Here is an 18,772-nt window from a genome sequence, read left to right on the forward strand (position 1 = left end):
AAAATGAGAATTTGGTGGTCCACCAGCAATATAGCCTTACAAATGAAAGAGAAGATTGTTAAAGAGGAATTTCAAAAGGTGCTCTATGTACATTTTAATAGGTTTATTCATCACAAAATTTTACCCTTGCTTCTCTCTTATTTCAATCTCTTTCTCTTGCACGAAAACACACACACAAATGTGTATATATACGATTTATTGTCCCTATACACTGCCCAAAGTGGCCTGCTCTGCTAAGGCAAAAGGCAGCCTGTTGTCATGTCATCATAATACCCTCGAGGTATTTCATTTTCGTGGGTCTTTTATACACAGTCATGGGGGAATTGCACAAGCCAGCCTGATGTGCAGAGATGCTGTGTGTTGCTCACATGCCTCCTTTTTTTCCCGATGTGTGTGCCTATTGTCTCTACTGCGTTGTCCCACCCTAGCCTTGATGCAAGATTCCCACATCTCATCAAGCAACAGCTTTAGGTCCACGGTGGCTTGTCATCTGGTTCTCCTCATCTCACAGGTGTGAATCTCAGCAACATTCTTTAAAGTAATAGGATCAACAGAGTGTTAAAATATTGCTTTGCTTTTTCCTGTTTTCTATTTACTTTCCACATCCATGTATACTCTCACACTCTTGCAAATTCATTTTCCTGGTAGACACTTTAAAATGAAATTCTTATCTAACTCATGCTTGCAGTAGTGTTTATAATGCAGTACTAATATACTAATACAACACTAATATAACTATTTCATGGCATCTCACAGTGTTATTATTATTCCTATTATCCCATATATTAACATTGACCTGCATTAGCACAAATATTAATGCTGAGCTAAATATTAATTAATACTACACATATAATTCCAAGTCAGTGGCACAACTAAATGTACCTGACCACCCAAAAATCTGCCTTAACTTCATCTTTGATAACGCTTAATGGAATTGGAAAAGTTTGTCCTCCACTGGCAAACTGCACACATTTGTGGGAATAGAACAGAGGATGCATAATTACTCATGCCAGGACTGGGAGGCTGATCCCGTTGCTCTGTTAAGAGCATGAAGGACTGCTGTGAGCCCAGCAAGGACAGAGTCCAAAATGCCTGGACACGGCCTGCAGATAGAACATCTCCTGAAGATGTTTCATGGAGGGGCCATAGCAGCATTTGCCTTTTAAGAGAAAGCCAGATCAGAGCCAGAGTGACTTGTCTGAAACCGAGTCAGCGAGACTAGGAGAAGGAAATGAATGGCGAACAAGGGGGCAGGGTGGTTAGGGGTGCATGGTTGGAGGAGAAAGAGCTACCACGTAATTTTCCAACTGAAGTGCAGATGACCGAGATTGTTTTTTTACCTGCATGGAGATAAGTAGTGAGACCTCCTGGGAGCACAGAAAAAAATGGTCGGCAGACAAAATGGAAGAAAAAGTGTCCAAAATGTATTAAGGGCCAGTGGAAAGGTCAGAAAAAGAAATTTAGAAGCCATTGCTATAGGGTAACTTTAATTCCCAGGATTGCCTGGTCTTCAGGCCCCACTGAAGATTTCCTAGTACAGCCTCGTCCTCCGACCCTTGTTAAATGCATCATCTCTTTTATTCCCCACCAGCCTGCAGCCTCACTACCAGAAACCATGGGAGCTTGAGTCCTAACGCTGTACATTCAAACAGTCCTGACACCCGACCAGATTGATGTGACTCTGTTAAGACACGTGTACCAATATAGCAATGATAAAATAAACCACCAAACTGAGACAGGGTCTAGACCTGTTATTCTGACCTAAGTATTAACTCCTCTATAAAAATTTCATGAAGTATTTCTGTTATTGAGTCCGTCTTTTAAAAAACAACCCTTTCCAGCTCTTGAGAGAGAAAATACCAAAAGTACAGACAGAGGTTGGAAAAAAAAAAAAAAGAAGGAAAGGCTAGATTTTTAACATCTAGCCCCTCACAGATGTTGTTCTCAAAGAAACTCCCTGATAAACTGCCTGCATACCAATCTTGGAGTCTCTGAGTCTGTCTCCTGGAGAACGTGACCTGTAACAGCTGGTCCCAAAAATAGTACTAGGAACCACACACTGTAGTAGGATTTTGGTGTCAGATCACCCACCTCCCAGCTGTTATGAGGACCTCTTCAGTCAGGTGGAGCACTGAGACCATCTGGCATGCGATACTAGTAGAATGATTAAAATTTCCACCATGGTGAACTGGGAATTGATACCAGTGGAAGGAAAGGACTGATGGCTGCAATGCCACGGGTATTTAAGAAGTGCTGGAAACAATAGTAATTATAAGAACAATGAACTTGGAGAACTGTTGCTGAGGGTAATCAAGGCACAAGAAAAAGACAATAAAAGACTGAGAGTGATGAACGACCAATTAAAGGCTAGGTGGGAAAGCCAGAGGAACTCTCTGGCAGGATAGAAAGAGACTCTCATCTTATGCAGCCAGATGATTATTTCCCCTGGTTGGCACCAAAGGACATTGTTTACCAAAATAATAAGGAATGCTCCTGTGAGATGGGCGCCAGTGTCGCCAAGAAGCTCAGTTGCGGTGCTCCTTTGTAAGGCAAAACCAACAGCACACGATGCTTTTACAAAACTAGGCTCAATAGGATTGATAGGTCCTCAGAATAATAGAGGTGAAGTGGCACGCCTAGTTGCAGAAGCCAGGTGTGTGCAGTGATCTTAATGAACGATAAGGCTGCAGTGGCAGCCAGGAGGGCATGACCCACAGATTGCTATGGAGATGCTTAACAGGACTAAAGAAACCTAGGATGCCCAATAAATGTTTGTTCAATTTGTACAAACACAAGAATTCAAGTATAGGTCAGAAGGCTAAGGGAAGCCATGCCATTAAAAATTCATAATCCTCTCCCAGCATCCAGATCTGAGCAGTTTCAGACCAAGACCCACTGAATGAAACAGAGGCTTTGTCCCCGGGAGGAAGGACCCTGTACCACCCCAATAAGTATATACAGTAATTATTTCCCCAGACTTACTCCAGAGGGCAAGTAATCATATTGCAGAAAGGGATATACTTATACATTTCAAAGACCGTTGGACATAGAATTTGAATCATTGCAGATTGGCTTCCCTAGAAAACAGACATTAAGATGGAATTTAATGTGCAGAATATTTAGGGATCTAAACTTAAGGATCTAAACTTGTGGAAATGAGAGGGAAGAAGCAAGAGTGTCAGAAGTAGAAGTCGAGTGTGACGATGGCCCGAAAGACAGATTTGATCAACTCTGCAGGGAGTTCTGGAGCTAGAATAGCCCTTCAGAGTTGTCCTGAGTTGTGCTAACATAGTGGGAGTCTTTAAACTCTCTCATTAGTGAGTCACTGGAAGTGGACCACCCTGGGAATGGGCATGACTTTTGGCAAAGTGGCTTTCTGCAGCTAAGGCTATTCCTGAAGAGCCACTCAGCAGTGGGGACAACAATTCCCTTATTGAAGGGGATTTGGATGACATTTCACCATGTCCACCATAGAGCAGACTTTGATACCTGGCAGTGATTCTTACAGTCCTTCTCCAAAGGGTCCTAAGCCATTTACTCAGATAACTTCACACTGGGGAAAAGGGAGTACCTGTCATTTTGAGGATAATTGGTCACAGATTTTCTTTGACATTGATATTTGGGGATTTGTAGTATTTGAAGCATCATCACTGGACCCTTTGTTAGAGTAGGAACATATAGGATCCAGATAATACATTAGAGAGTTCTGGTCCAGATCCAGCTCACAGTGGCTCTACTAGATCCACAAACCCAGTGTTCACGTCCCCAGTTCCCAAATGTAAAATTGGGGTGGGCATACTTGGGGGTTGTTAGAATTCCCAACATTGGACCTTTGACCCCTATAGTAAGAATCATCACAGTAAGAAAAGCCGAGTGAAAGCCTCCATCATTGCCCTCCCCACCTCTGGCCAAGAGAGTAGATCAAAGACAATGCTGCATCCTAGCAAAAATGATGGAGATTATTGTCATCTATTAAGCTCTGAATAATGCAGAGATGGTTGTTTTCAATATACATCCATTTAATTCACCAATTTGAACCCTATGAAAGCCAAAGAGATCCAGAAAGATGATAGTGGACTATCATAAACTCAGCCAAATAGGAAACCCAACTGAAGCTGCTCAACTCAATGTAATATCTTTGCTAAAGTAGATTAACAAGGTCTCCAATACACAGTATATGGCTATTGATCTGGTGGATGCATCCTGTTCTATCCCTCTCAAGAAGCAGGATCAGAGGCAGTATACATTCATGTAGGACAAGCAAGAGTATTCATTTACTGTCTTTCCCCATGGTTATGTTCATCCTCTTAGCCTCTATTATAATATAGTCTGAAGGGACCTGGATCAGCTGTCTTCAGATGATTATAATGTTCACATATTAAATATAATATATTGATGATATCACGTTAATTAAAGTGCATCAGCAAGAAGTGACAAGTATGTTGGAGAGCTCTATAAGACACAGGTACTCCGGAGGGTAGGGGATAAACCCTCAGGTAATTTGGGGGCCCACAAGATCAATGAAATTTTTAGGGCTTCAGTAGTCTGGGGCTTGCTGGGGCATACCCTTCAAAGTAAAGGAAATAAAATAAAAGAGAATAAAGATGACAAGTCACAGACTGGGAGAAAATATTTGCAAAATATACATCTGGTAAAGCTCTTGTTACCCAAATGTACAAAGAACACTTAAAACACAACAATAAGAAGACAAACAGATTAAAAAATGGGCCAGTGGGGCCAGCCCGGTGGCGCAAGCGGTTAAGTGCGCGCGATCCGCTGCGGCTGCCTGGGGTTTGCCAGTTCGGATCCCGGGTGTGCACCAACGCACTGCTTGTCAAACCATGCTGTGGCTGCATCCCATATAAAGTGGAGGAAGATGGGCATGGATGTTAGCCCCGGGCCAGTCTTTCTCAGCAAAAAAGAGGAGGATTGGCAGATGTTAGCTCAGGGCCGATCTTCCTCACAAAAAAAAAATGAGCCAAAAGCCTTAGGAGACACCTTACCAAGGAAGACGTACAGATGGCAAATAAGCCTATTCAAAGATACTCCACATCATATGTCATCTGGGAAATGCAAATTAAAACAACAGTGAGATACCACTACATACCTATTAGAATATCCAAAATCCAAAACACTGAGAATACCAAATGCTGATGAGGATACGGAGCAAGAGGAACTCTCATTCACTGCTGGTGACAATGCAAAATAGTACAGCCACTTTGGAAGATAGTTTGGTGGCTTCTTACAAAATTAAACGTACTCTTGCCATACAATCCAACATCTGCACTCCTTGGTATTATCCAAATGAGAGAAAGAGGGTCAAAGGCTTAACACAGATTTATTAATTTTTCCTGTGGGTTCAAATTCAGAATTGAAAATGTTGGACCATATTGTAAACAATTTTTAAAAATCACTTTCAAAAGTACCACTGTGAGGGTTATAGTGAAAGATCACAAACATATGCCTACTGGATGAATACAACAACCAACTGTGCTACTCCACAATTTCTCAGCCTTACCTCTATTGACATTTTGGGCCAGATGAATTCTTTGTTATGGGAAACTGTCTTGTGCATTGTATTATGTTTAGGAGTTTCCTGGCCTCCACTCACGAGATGCCAATAACACCCTGCCCCCAGTTGTGATGTGACGACCAAAAATGTCTCCAGACATCACCAAATGTTCCCTGGAGGGGGCAAAATCCCAGACACACCCCATTGAGAGCTACTGTCCTAAAGTTACATGAATACATTTTGTGACTTGTGTTAAAATTTACGGTGATGGCATGAGATACAAATTCAAAAAAGGCTGTGTCTCCATCAGCTCAGCCCATGGTGAAGCAGACATGCTCCAGAAAATAGAGGATTCTGGGGAAGTTAGAGGATTCTAGGGAAGACAAAGACATGAGTATTGAGACCCATGGAAAAAGTCTGAATAAAACTGTTTCATGAAATATGAGAAAGTAATGTTTTTAATTAAAATTTTATTTTAGAGCATGTAATTTTAAATATATAATGCAATTAAGTGAATAGATTATCAAAAGCAGATATGTTACTCTTTTATTAATACCTCTAAACTTGGAGGCTATTTTAATTGAGAAAATAAAGAATTAATTTATATTTTGGTTTTCCCTTTATCGAGTAGTATAGTTTTCTGCTGCCTTGATATCATAGAATCTACACATTTAGAGCTGTACTCTATACTATGGTAGCACCTAGCCATGTGTGGCTATTAGCAAATCCAAATTCAAATATACTATAAGTGTAAAATGTACACTGGATTTCAAAGAATTAATATGAATCAAAAGAATGTTAAATTACATTTATAACATTGAACATTTATAATGTTAAATTACCATCATAGTATCATTTACATTGCTTGTAAATATTGAAATTATAATATTTTGGATACATTAGTTGAAATAAAGTATATTATTAAAATCAATTTTACCTGTTTCTTTTTACTTTTTTAATACGTCCACTAGAAAATTCAAAATCACACATGTGGCTCACATTATATTTCTATTGGACATTGCTGTGTAATGTCTCGCTTGAGAATTATTAAATGGACCCCTGAGCCTTACAAGAAGCTATTTAACTCCCTAGAGGATTCACAACTATCAATTGATTAAAACAAGCAAAACGGGGGCAGCGCAGTGGCATAGTGGTTAAGTTTGTGTGCTCTGCTTCAGCAGCCTGGGGTTCACAGCTTCGAATCCCAGGCACGGACGGGCGCAATGCTCATTGAGCAATGCTGCGATGTCATCTCACATACAAAATAGAGGGAGATTGGCACAGATGTTAGCTCAGGGCCAATCTTCCTCACCAAAAACAAAACAAAACAAAACAAAACAAAAACAAAACACTATATTTTCTCAGTGAAATATTCAACTCTATTATACTTCTTTCAAGGTGAAAATTAGTCACTCATGCCACACCAATCCTTAGAAATTGTAACTAATAACCACAAAATCTTATTGAAAAAATGACAAGCACTATTTGATGAGGGTTTTGAAAAGAATGTCCTTTCACGGAGCACCAACAAAATATATGTTGTACAAACAAAAATAACATTCTTTGTGAAGAAAAATATAATCGAAACCTCTTCTGAATCTATTACTGTAATTTATGTACTTTTTTTTATAAAATGGATTACAATCTGAAATATTTAAAGAATTCTGCATCAATAGACATACTGAATATTATAACTCTAAAAGACTAAAAGGAGATGCATATAAGTAAATAAGTATGTCATTGATTGGACAACTGTGATATATAAAAATCTTCTCTATAAAAGGAGATATCCCATTAGGCACTAAGTAATATCTGTCCTTCTCCTCCTGTAGCTAATGAGCATAGACATAAAAGAAACACAGTTACTAAGGCCTATGCAGCAAAGACGTGATTTGCTGGCAAAAGATAAAATTCAAGTGGAAAAAAATGAATCTCAATGCCAATTATATATGAAGCGGTATTTTTTAAATGCTTAATGCTTTTAAACTAAGACTTTAAAAACAGATAAGACTGCATTTTACAGAATAAAATTAACCCCAAGAGACCTGGAATTTCACAATTCCATGAAATCTTAACTTTGTACCAATTTCTTTTTCATGCTTTGAGAAAATGGAGAGCATATGGCAAATTACATAATGTTGCATACAAGTCAGACTTAGACTGTCCTGACATTCCCGACTCCAGCCAGATTAACCAATTGCCAGCTCTGTAAAGTAGTTTAATTGTGTCAATTTACAGATTTGGAGTTGATTGTGCCATGAAATTGGCCCACTACTCAGTAGAAAATATACAAAACCCTCCTGAGGGAGACAGATATCTGGCTTGGTTACAGGGTCATTTCTTTCCTTATTTCTCAGGTCTACTACTTGGGCTATTTCCCTGAATTCTTCTGAATTGTTGTCTTGCAGATTAGATTCTAGATTCCCTCTAGCAGATGCTGCTGGTGGCCTGCCCAATATCCATTCTCAAACTTCTCCCTTTTTCTTTATACAAATGACTTTTATTCTTCAGAGTGGCAATGAGTCTGGCTAAAATATTCTCTCTCTCAGCTCCCCTTGAAGCTAGGATATCCATTAGCAGAATTCTGGTCAGTAAGATGTAATTAGATTTCTTTGGGGAAGGCATAAAATCTTTCCCTTTTTCTTCCTAAAAGAAATTCCTTTGGTTTTTTTGCCCTTGGCCCTTAACCCAGTTTCCTTTTTCCGGTCCGTGATGTTAATTCAATGCCTGGAGGTATAGCAGACACCTTGCAATCGTAAGGGTGACAACTAAGGGTAAGGATGACAGAGAAGGCAGATAGAAAACCCTGAGTCTTTGAAAAATCTTGAACCGTTGCACCAGTTCTGGAGAGCTTACTGCAGATTCTTTGTTGTAAGAGGAAAATCACCTCTGACCTGTTTCCACTCTATATGTCATCAGTTACATAGTTAATTAATACAGTCCCTAACTGATCCACAATTCATTTCTGCTTTCCTGTGTTGTGACTTAACCCTGGGCCCACTCAGTGAGACATGTAAGTATCTCTTGTTCAGGAAACCACTATCATTGTGCACCGTTTCCCTGTAATGCACCTCTCTTGGCACATGTGGAGCACCCAGCAGCAGCTGTTTTCCAGTTAGCTGACTTGATGCACATCGGATGCCTCTTCTTCAAGAACATGAAGCTGGGCCAGCTTCCCTAATAGTTGCCCCACACAAGTGGCCAGGGTCAGGTTTCTTGCCTGGAGTCCATTCCATCTGAGCCATGCTCAATATGTCCGGAAAGATGTCAGCCTCTGCCTGAGTCCCTGGTCCTCCTCGTTGCTCTACTTTATAACTCTAGTTTCATAAATAACCCTCTTATCTGACTGTGTGCTATCTGTAGAGCAGCAATTCTCAAATCAGGGTGATTTTTCCCCCAGGAAAATATTTGGTAATGTCTAGCCATATTTTTTGTTGTCATATGGTTGGGTGAGGGGAGTTGCTACTGGCATCTACTGGGTAGAGGCGAGGGATGATGTTAAATGAACTATAATGCACAAGAAAGACAGCTTCCCATGACAAAGAACTATGCAGCACAAAGTGTCAATAGTGCCGAGGCTAGCATAGTCTGCTCTAGGGCTAATGCTCTAAAGTGCCCAGCTGTACTTGAGAACAAGATGGGAATTTTAAAACAATTCTTATACCGAGGATCCACCCCCAGAGATTCTGATTTAAGAGTTCTGGAGTGGAGCCCACACAGACTTGAAAGTGCCCCAATTGACAGCCAAAGTTGAGAGCATTGAGGCAAGCATAACCATTGTTTCTGGAGTATGGGCTGAGTTCGAAAGTTGGCCTGAGATGGTGAAAAGAGAGTCTAAGCCAGCATCAAGGAAGGAAGTCAAAAAGTGCTAACACAGAAGTAGACTGAGAATCAGACCTATGAGAGGGCTTTCTGTGAGAGAATTAATCCCAAGGTAAAAAGCCAGGAAAGTAAGGAAAGGTTGTTGAAGAAAGTGTGATGTGTGTCAAAAGAAGAAGTTCAGTTTCTTTTGCTAAATACCCAGAAGTGGAATTGCTGGCTCATGGGGTAATACTTTTTTTAATTTTTCGAGGAACCTCTATACCATTTTCCACAGTAGCAGCACCAGTTTGCATTCCCACCAACAGTGCACAAGGGTTCCCTTTTCTCCACATCCTCTCCAACACTGTTATCTTTTGTCTTTTTGATGATAACATTTTAACAGGTATGAGGTGATAACTCATTGTGGTTTTGATTTGAATTTCCCTGATGATTAGTGATGTTGAGCATCTTTTCAAGTGCCTGTTGGCCATCTGTATGCCTTCTTTGAAAAAAATGTTTATTCAAGTCCTCTGTCCATTATTCAATCGGATTGTTTACTTTTTTTGACATTAAGTTGTGTAAGTTCTTTATATAATTTGGTTATTAACCCCTCATTGGATGTATGATTTGTAAATATCTTCTCCCATTCAGTAGGTTGTCTTTTAGTTTTATTGATGGTTTCTTTCACTGTGCAAAAGCTTTTTAGTTTTATGTAATCTCATGTGTATATTTTTTTCTTTTGTTGCCCTTGCCTGAGAGACTGTTTCCAAAAAATATTGTTAACACCAATGTCAAAGAGATGACTGCCTATGTTATATTTTAGGAGTTTTATGGTTTCAGGTCTTATATTCAAGTCTTTAATCCATTTTGAATTTATTTTTGTATATGGTGTAAGATAGTGGTCAAATTTCATTCTTTTTTTTTTTTTTTTTTTGCGAGGAAGATCAGCCCTGAGCTAACATCCATGCCAATCCTCCTCTTTTTGCTGAGGAAGACTGGCCCTGGGCTAACATCTGTGCCCATCTTCCTCCACTTTTTATGGGATGCCGCTACAGCATGGCTTGACAAGCGGTGCCTCGGTGCATGCCCGGGATCTGAACCTGGACCGCCAGCAGCGGAGTGCACGCACTTAACCACTACACCACGGGGCCCACCCCCAATTTCATCCTTTTGCGTGTAGCTGTCCAGTTTTCCCATACAACCCAGCAATCCCACTTCAAGATATTTATCCAAAGAAAACAAAAACACTAATTCAAAGAGATATATGCACCCTTATGTTCATTGGAGCATTATTTATAGCAGCCAAGATATGGATATGAAAGCAACCTAAGTGTCCATTCATAGATGAATGGATAAAGAAGATGTGGTATACATATTTTTATATATAATGGAACATTACTCAGCCATAAAAAAGAATGATACCTTGCCATTTGCGACAGCATGGATGGACCTAGTGGGCATTATTCTAAGTGAAATAAGCCAGACAGAGAAAGACAAATACTGTACTATTTCACTTATATGTGAAATCTAAAAAACAAAACAAAACAGAAACAGAGATTCAGGAAACAAACTGGTAGTTACCAGAGGGGGAGGGCGTTTGGGGTGGGTGAAATAGGTGAAGGGGATTAAGAGGTACAAACTTTCAGTTATAAAACTAATAAGTCATAGAGATGTAATGTACAGCATGGGGAATATAGTCAATAATACTCTAACAAGTTCATCTGGTGACAGGTGGTTACTAGACTTATCCCGGTGATCATTTTGTAATATATGTAAATACCCAATCACTATGAGGTACTCCTGAAACTAATAGAATATTGTATGTCAGCTATACTTCAATAAAAAAAAGAAAAAATTTCAAGAATCAAGATAGTATGAATAACTCGAAAGTGTTGGAGGCCCTTTTATTAAATTATTAAAATGTATGTCTGCTTATACATCTGTATTTGTAGGTTTATGGTCATATCTATAAATATCTAATTGCCCTTTCTTATCCTTGATTATAACAGTGATGCATATGGATAAATAAAAGAAGTTGTATTCCAGGGCAGAATTTGGACTAAGCTCTTTTTTTTAAAAAAAAATTCTTTAATATTGTATTATACTACATTAATAATTTTATAAAAGTTAAAAGTCAAAATAAAAATAACATGGGCTTAGTGTTAAAAATTTGTAGAACAGAAAATTAGGATTAAAAAACAGAAATGATACAGAATAGCAGTTTGTAGAAACAACCATTAAGGTTTTTACTTATTTATTTATTTTTTATGATAAGTGGTGTAACCTAAGGGTTTAGTGGTACTGAGTAGGAACCAAAATATCTTTTCCAGTTCTTTCTCACATCCTGGCTCTAAACAATTCTGCCACAAATACCTCAGTACCTGAAATTGGTATAATTGTTTCTAACAGCCTATAACCACCGATTTATTTTCGTCTCACAAAAAAATATTTGAGTTTAGTGTCACACTCTTCTAGCGTAATATTGAATATTGCATCTAATTTGAGTATAAGACTTTTACCAATGAATCCATGCTCTGAGTCTCTCTGTGCTCAGGGATTTTCTTCTCAAATTCGCAGTAACCTAGTTCAGTTAAGTGTGGTGATTGCTTTTGCAAAGTCACAGGAACCTAGCTCAGTTAAGTTTGTTATATATGGTCAAACCCATCTTAATTTTGCAGTATCTACAACCTGTATTACATCTTTGACTTCTGTTTAGTTTCATAATTCATTTGAAATATGGTTATGAAATGAATATCTGTGCCTGTAATATTCCAATGCTAATTAAGTAATAGCCAGCTTCTTCTCTTGAGGATGTTTTTTACCAACAACTGATACATAGATCTCTGACAGTAAAATGATTAAGTCTAACACTTCATTTTTCATCCTTATGGGCAATTCATCAACCACCAGTGAAGTCTTGATTGCAACATTGACAGTGGATCACTTAATCATATTCATTGTGTATATTCCAAACTATAGATAAAATAGAGTAAATGAACTACTGACATAGCAAAAAGAGTATATACACAGTATTCTTCAGTTGCCTTTAGTCCAATCAAATGGCTTTTCACTCATATTTTACCAAAACCTACAATAAGAAATTCAGTTTCCATTAAAACCCAGTATACATAAGTGAAGCAAATCTTTCCATGAAGCTTGTCCTTAGAATGATGCATGCAAGGCACTGTAAAATTTTCTATTCTATAGTTATGAATTTTCAAAAATTCCCTGTGACTGATTAGTGAATTTCACCGTGTTTGAAAAACACTAAGCCAGATCATGTGAAGGAAACTTACAGACTATGAAGGAAAATTTTAAGACAAACAAGGAAAAACACTGAATGATGGAAGCAGGGATTACTAACATTGAAAAATGTAATAAGTAGTTCAACATTTTCTAAATTGTTATAATTCCTTAAAAACTGAACATTTATGAACATATACTTTTCAATATGACAGAATTATGTTTGAGTTCCCCATAGGGTAATGTACTATGCCAAATATTACATTTTATCCTATTGTTAACATTTTCTAAAATATTCTGTTTAATTTTCTGACATATTACAAATATTTATTTACTCTTATTTATTCATACAAAAACTCCAAAATTTCATTTTCATTCTGACTTTCTATCTTCACTTCTTCTAATTATGGCTAACAAAGGACTAAAACAAACCAGTTATAACAATGTTCATGATGAAATATCTAAGTAACAGAATAGATACATCCTCAATGTTAACTAAGAAGATTCCAGGGGCTGGCCCCGTGGCTTAGCGGTTAAGTGAGTGCGCTCCGCTACTGGCGGCCCAGGTTCGGATTCTGGGCGAGCACTGACGCACGACTTTGCCGGCCATGCTGAGGCCACGTCCCACATACAGCAACTAGAAGGCTGTGCAACTATGACGTACAACTATCTACTGGAGCTTTGGGGAAAAAAAAAAAAGGAGGAGGATTGGCAATATATGTTAGCTCAGAGCCGGTCTTCCTCAGCAAAAAGAGGAGGATTAGCATGGATGTTAGCTCAGGTCTGATCTTCCTCACAAAAAATAAAAATAATAATAAATAAAACTGAAAAAAAAAAAAGATACCAACTCACAAAATATATGGCTGAAGAATGCATTTATCTTTGATAATGTAAGATAATCGTTACGACACACAAATCTGAGAGGAAAGTTATTAGTTTGTCTTATTGACAAAAATATTTGTTTAATAAATGATTACATTTCGTTTCATATATTTGATATCTTATTGTGAATATTTTAATTAAATATGAAATATTTACCTGTCCCAGAGAAAGACTCAACACATAGGTTGGTATTATTATTGAGATCAAATCATATTAAGATCCTTATGAGATGTTTTCTTTCATTGAATGTACATATAAAAATTAACTCTGTAACTACTTGCAGGGGAAATTAATTATAATCATATAAACAGCTTAAAATTATGACTATAACTTTCTCTTATTTAAATTCTTGCAGTATCAAATGTTCTATACACCAGTATATAAAATTACAGGAAAAAGTTTCCCTGAGAGGGTTCGGAGCAAAAGAATAAGCAATTTTTATCAGTATCTTCTTAACATTCATTTTAATTTAGATCAATCTTTTGAAAGCAAACTACTGTTTTATCCTTTCCTACGAGTCTTTTTTCTGTGGGTAAATTCTCTATGATTTTTACAACTTCATACCTTTCTATGGATTTGTTTTCATTTCTTCATACACTTCTCTTTGCATTAAACTATCTCTTCAGAGTGACACCCGATTATCGAGATAAAACCTTATGAAAATTTAAATTATGATTTAAGAGTGGTTCTTTTTAATTGCTGAAAAGAGATCTTGTAAAATACAAGGTACTATTCAACCTAAGTCCAAGTATTCATCTGTTTTCTTTTTCTATTATAAAACTATTGAGCTATTTTTAAATTAAAATAATTCTTTTAAGTCAAAATTCATGCATCAAAGAGTGCTAAAGTTTTAGAGTTGGGTCACATCCAACTGAAAACTTGTGATGGTGACTTACATAGGAAAAAAAAATCCCCAGGTATTATTTTTGTCATCCTCCTACAGAAATTTGAGAATATGTTTCCCTTTAGCTGAGAATTAAATTAGGGTAAGATAAAAAATTTGAAGGTAGCCTAATTTCTTAACAGAGAATATGTATTTCCAGTTGTGTTCAAGAACAAAAAGAGAACATCAGAGTGTCCAAAAGAACCACCATTATTTGGCACAGCACTAAAAATGTTCAATATTTTACGAACCTCCAAAAAGATGCTACTATTCTCAGATAATATACTTGCGTATACTTAAAAATAGTTTGTATGTTTCCAATATATACATATATATGTTTGTGAATGTGTGTATGCAAATATATATATATATATTAGTCTTCTTTATTTTGTTTTTGAAAGAATTATTATTGCCTGTTGGTTAATAAGTTTCAGATGCTTTCACATTTCAAAATATGCGTTTAATTGCGCTAAAGGTAAAAGCTGATAATCAAGGTGTAGGTTCCACTGGGCCTTAGAAGTAATGACTGTTGGCCTTTGTCTAACCTCCCCTACTCTCAACACTTCCACATACACAAACACACTGAGTCGACCTCTGTCGTCAGTTACTCACTCACAACTCCAAGGCTGAATTGGGCCCTCATCGGTTCAAACAGAGATTCCCCAGGGAGTCAATTAGAATTACACGGCAACTGCAGAGAGCAACATCTGGACATGGCGTGTCAGCTGAGGCAGTGGCAGCTGACTTTGCCCTAGCATTGTTCATACTGCTCCAATCACTCCTGACAAAAGGTGAGGTAAGATATTGAAGGAATTTGTTTGGAGTGTTTTAAAGAGTTTGTTTCAAGTGCTTGGAGCTGACATTCAGTATTGACATTGGAGGTGTGACTTAGCATTTGAAAAACAGATGCTATTTAAAAGTCTACCACAAACTTAATTTGATGATTTTTACCCCCATGGGAATACGTATGGACAAAACCAATCTCAAAACTTAAATGAAAACTATGGAATTTAATTAGAGAAAAAAATTGCCTTGCCCATGTCAAATCACAGAAGTTGACTAGACCAGCAGAGCCCAGCCTACGTTGCATAAAATCAGTTTTATCCAACTCAATTTAGTTTTACATACTATCAAGATTACTTTTATCTGATTTAAGTCTAAAATTGATTTGTCTGGCATATAACATTAACAATTTAATTACATTTAATAAAGGCTTCACATTTTATATATTTCTGATATATATATCAGATATATTATATATATCAGAAATAATTTAAGTATACAAGAAATAAAGCATCGATGATTGAGATAACTACAACTTTCACTTGGAGAGATAATTATATAAAATACATATAAATCTCCTCAACTTCATCCGTTTCAAACCCAGCTTTCAAAGATGTTGATCACAATGTGCCTCATCAAATACTAATCTCTTTCTTCATTCAAATATCTCCTCAGTGATGACTTTCTTCATAATCCTTTTCAAAATTGAAATACCTCTTCCCACAGCACTTCAAATCACCGACCTCCACAGTATTTTTCTTTATTACACCTACCACCATCTGATATGTATTTTTAGTTATAGATTGTCTCTCTCTCCCACGAGAATATAAACTCAGTGTGGGCAAGGATCTTTTTGGTGTTCCATTCATTGGTATATCCTCAATGCCTAGAACACTACCAGTACATAGAAGGTGCTAAATAAATATTTGTGAACAAATAAATAAAAGATCACTTTCTACAAACAAAGGATTTTACCTAAAATTAGGCATATGTGATTTTGGAAGTGGTAAAACTGATTATAAAAATTTAGCTCACTAACTCTTGCTAGGTGAGATGAAGCATGCACAACCTCCCCCTTCTCTCCTAGTGAGTGCAGCTGTAACATCTGGAGAGCATGCAGGAAGCAGCCATTTGAGGGCTCTGCAAAGCAAGTAATAGCAGGCAAATCACGGCAGAGCAGAATTAAAGTACCACCAAACCAGTAGTGAATTTACTTTTTTTTTTCTTCTTTCAGTATCTTCAAGCACTGACTCAAGGCAACAAAAACCCCAGAAGTAGGCATTGGCACAGAGAACTGGGAGAAGTCCTCTAGGTCTAGCTTGATGTATGGAAAATACGCATGATGTTCCAGCGCACACGGAACATTCACCATAACAGATCATATCTTGGGCCCTAAACCTAGTGTTTACAAATTTAAAAGAATTTGTATCATACAAAGTACATTCTTAAGCCATAGTGGAATTAAATTGAAAATCAATAACAAAAGACACAGAAAAATCTTAGAAATTAGAAAACACATACACTTTTAAATACTCCCTAGGTAAAAGAGGAAGCCTCTGGGGAAATTAGAAAATATTTTGAACTGAAAAATATTGAAAAGGCAACATATCAAAATTTGTAGGATGTAGCTAAAACAGTGTTTACAGGAAAACACTGTTAAAAAATATCAAATGTGGGGGCCGGCCCCGTGGCATAGGGGTTAAGTGCTCGCACTGTGTTGCTGGCGGCCTGGGTTCGCATCCTGGGCGTGCACCGACGCACCGCTTGTCACGCCATGCTGTGGCAGTGTCCCACATAAAGTGGAGGAAGATGGGCACGGATGTTAGCTCAGGGCCAGTCTTCCTTGGCAAAAAGAGGAGAATTCTCATGGAGGTTAGCTCAGGGCTGATCTTCCTCACACACACACACAAAAAATCAAATGCTTATATTACAAAAGAAGAAATGTCTCAAATTAATAACCTAATCTTCTACGTCAAGAAACTAGAAAAAGAAGAGGAAAATAAACCAAAAGCAAGCAGAAGGAAATAGTATAGATAGAGCATAAATAAATAAAGTCGGTGCCTGTATGACTCCATTTATATGACATTCTCAGAAGACCAGACAATAGTGATGTTGAATAGATGGGTGGTTTGCAGGGGTTAGGGAAGGGGAAGGGTTTAACTACTAAGGGATTGCATAAGAGAGTTTTGGAGCTTGATGAAAATTTTCTGTATCCTTATTGAAGTGATAGTTACACAAATCTGTACATGGATTAAATTTCATAAAACTGTACACCAAAAATGTCAGTTTTACTACATGTTAATTTTAAAAAATAAATTTCAAAATAATATCCCTTTAAATATCCTTGTTAATATATTTATTTCTTTTTAAGAGGGAGTATGAGAATTTTATAAATGTAAAATATGATATTAATTCTGTGTTCAAGTGCTGGCTTTCAAACTACTAACTTTAGGCCCTTTCTGCAATCCCTTCACCCTTTGAGCTTTTTTTTTTTTCCTCTTTTGAGGAAGATTGACCCTGAGTTAACACCTGTTGCCAATCGTCTTCCTTTTTTCCTTTTTTTCCCCAACGCCCCAGTAGACGGTTGTAGGTCATAGTTGTACATCCTTCTAATTGCTCTATGTGGGAAGGCGCCTCAGCATGGCTTGATGAGGGATGCATAAGTCCGTGCCCAGGATCCAAACCGGCAAACCGCCGGCTGCTGAGGCGGAGCGTGAAAACTTAATCACCAGCGCCACCGGGCTGGCCCCTCACCCTTTGAGCTTTGTGTCCCTCATTCTAAAGGCAGAGATGGTACCACTTCCATAGGGCGGTAATGAGCAGCCCCGATCTGAATGGGACCCTGTTGAATGAGATTTTACCTCACTCTCTTACTCAAGAAACTGACTTTAATCTTCCCAACTTATCCAAAAATCTTATATTTAAATCAAAGCCAAGAAAAACTCACCTACATTTACTTTAGGGAACACACTGTGGAAATATTTTAAAGGAAAGTTAAAATACGAATGTTCAACAAACCACTATCAGTCAATTTAAGAGATAACTGCCCGATTTGAAGTTTGTATAGCCACAGGTGCAGTATAGATCAATAAACTATATTTCTGCTCTAGGAAGAAATGCAATCTATAGTGAGTAGTTTCATCCAGGTGTTTTTTTTTTTCCCTTCTGAGACATTATTCTGAACCACGATTACAGTATTATAAATACATGTTTAGAATTGGGAAGAGTTTCTATATGGATAGGTTAACTGTCCTCACTGTTTTATGGCTTCTCTTTTTCAATAGTTTCAAAATATGGGCAAATGCTTATTTTTCACTTATTACCACAAGATTTCTTGACTCTTCAAAGTTCTTTATCTTCAATCTTATTAATCATAAATAAAAGTATCCTTTAATCTTGAGCAAAGGCATAAAATTCTTTCAGGTGTCTCTCAATAAACCTTCAGGGTTAGCATGTGACTTGCAGAGTTGAAAATTATGATAAGCAATTCAATAAACTTTACTGGTGAGCATGTGGTTAAATAGTCAGCTTGTAAATATAGACTGGAAAATTATTTTAAACTGCCATTTTTTACTCACACTTGAACTGAATTTAATACATATCTCACTGTAGTCTGTAAAATCAGCACACAAAATAAGCCAATGAAATTACGGTTTCAAATTTTATAT

Source organism: Ceratotherium simum, chromosome 27 (genome assembly GCF_057802395.1).
Source record: "Ceratotherium simum simum isolate JZ-2026a chromosome 27, ASM5780239v1, whole genome shotgun sequence".
In the NCBI taxonomy this organism is placed as follows: domain Eukaryota; kingdom Metazoa; phylum Chordata; class Mammalia; order Perissodactyla; family Rhinocerotidae; genus Ceratotherium; species Ceratotherium simum.